Source organism: Eumetopias jubatus, unplaced genomic scaffold (assembly GCF_037043125.1).
Source record: "Eumetopias jubatus isolate StellerSeaLion01/CBP00866 unplaced genomic scaffold, mEumJub1_p1.0 scaffold_2, whole genome shotgun sequence".
In the NCBI taxonomy this organism is placed as follows: Eukaryota; Metazoa; Chordata; class Mammalia; order Carnivora; family Otariidae; genus Eumetopias; species Eumetopias jubatus.
This window is the reverse complement of record NW_028274808.1, coordinates 124,431,205-124,433,420: the sequence shown is the minus strand read 5'-3', so window position 1 is coordinate 124,433,420 and position 2,216 is coordinate 124,431,205. Positions and strand designations below refer to the sequence as shown.

At 34.1% G+C, this 2,216-nt stretch overlaps 1 non-coding gene across 1 annotated transcript; it reads left to right on the top strand.

Annotated features, from left to right (window-relative positions):
* Window positions 1-464: 464 nt before the first annotated feature.
* On the top strand, window positions 465-576 carry LOC114220150 (U6 spliceosomal RNA). Its single transcript, XR_003611524.1, has one exon. It is a non-coding gene; the product is annotated as a U6 spliceosomal RNA (small nuclear RNA).
* Window positions 577-2,216: the final 1,640 nt, after the last annotated feature.

The window sequence follows — 2,216 nt, the reverse complement described above, 5'->3', positions numbered from 1 at the left end:
CACTTTTGATAACCTTGACCCCATTTTTTCAATTTAATATGTAAAAATGGTATTTCATTGATTTTTCTATTTGCATTTATTTAAGTGAAACTGAAATGCTTTTACATGATTACTGGTCTTTTCCCCTATATGATATGCTCTGTCTCTTAATAGGTGGGTTCATTTTTCTGTCACTTTTATATTTATATTCACTTTCAACATGTCATTCTATAATTTCCGTTTATAATCCTTTTCCTTTATTTTCTATTTGTCTATTTATCTTTTACTTCTTTTGGTTTGAGAAAGCTCTCTGTATTTCCCCTCCTTTTCTCCTTGGCTGTTTTAAGCTATAGACTGCAATTGTGTTTTTAGAGGTTATCCCAATGTAAAATCTTGACCAAAAGGTTTTTAAAACAAGGCCTGTATTTAGTCAGCAACTCTTTCTCTTGTATAAGACACCTAACTTAAGATAATTTACATGCCTTGTGCTCACTTCAGCAGCACATATACTAAAATTGGAACAATACAGAAAAGATTATTAGCATGGTCCCTGTGCAAGGATGAGACACGCAAATTTGTGAAGCATTCCATATTTTTTCAACGGCACTAAATTCGAATCTTTCAATAGTTACTCTAAATATAAATGAGTTAAATGCTCCAATCAAAAGACACAAAGTATCAGACTGGATAAAAGAGCAAGACCCATCAATATGCTTTCTGCAAGAAACTCATTTTAGACCCAAAGACACCTCCAGATTGAAAGTGTCCATTTATCATGTTAATGGACATCAAAAGAAAGTTGGGGAATCAATCCTTACATCAGACAAATTAGAATTTAAACCAAAGACTGTAATAAGAGATGAGGAAGGACACTATATCATAGTTAAAGGGTCTATCCAACAAGAAGATCTAGCAATTGTAAGTATTTATGTCCCCAACATGGGAGCAGCCATTTATATAAACCAATTATTAACAAAATTAAAGAAAACATCCAATACAATAATAGTAGGGGAATTTAACACCCCCTCACAGCAATGGACAGATCGTCTAAGCAGAATATCAATAAGGAAACAAGGGCTTTGAATGACACACTGGATCAGATAGTCTTTACAGATATATTCAGAGCATTCCATCCTAAAGCAACAGGGTGCATATTCTTCTCAAGTGCACATGGAACATTCTCCAGAATAGTTCACATACCGGTCACAAATCAGGTCTCAACCAGTACCAAAAGACTGAGATCATTCCCTGCATATTTTCAGACCACAATGCTTTGGAATTTGAACTCAATCACAAGAGGAAATTTGGAAGGAACTCAAATATATGGAGGTTAGAAAGCATCCTACTAAAGAATGAATCAACCAGGAAATTAAAGAATTAAAAAAAATCATGGAAACAAATGAAAATGAAAACACAACTGTTCAAAACCTGTGGGATGCAGCAAAGGCGGCCCTAAGAGGAAAGTATATAGCAATTCAAGCCTTTCTCAAGAAACAAGAAAGGTCTCAAATACACAACCTAACTTTACATCTAAAGTAGCTGGAGGAAGAACAGCAATTTAAAGCCTAAACCCAGCAAGAGAAGAGAAATTATAAAGATTAGAGCAGAGATCAGTAAAATAGAAATTAAAAGAACAGTAGAAAAGATCAAAGAAACTAGGAGCTAGTTCTTTGAATGAATTAATAAGATCAATAAACCCCTGGCCTGATTTATCAAAAAGAAAAGGAAAAGGACCAAAATAAATAAAATCATGAATGAAAGAGGAGAGATCACAACCAATACTGATGAAATATAAATAATTATAAGAATATATTATGAACAACTATATGCCAACAAATTGGGCAATCTGGAAGAAATGGATTCATTCCTAGAAACATATAAACTACCAAAGCTGAAACAGGAAGAAATAGAAAACCTGAACAGACCCATCACCAGCAAGGAAATTGAAGCAGTAATCAAAAATCTCCCAATAAACAAGAGTCCAGGGCTGGATGGCTTCCCAGGGGAATTCTACCAAACATTTGAAGAAGAATTAATAGCCATTCTTCTGAAGCTGTTTCAAAAAAATAGAAATGGAAGGAAAATTTCCAATCTCTTTCAATGAGGCCAGCATTACCTTGATCCCAAAACCAGACAAAGATCCCATCAAAAGGAATAATTACAGATCAATATCCCTGATGAATATGGATGCAAAAATTCTCACCAAGATACTAGCCAATAGGATCAAACAGTACATT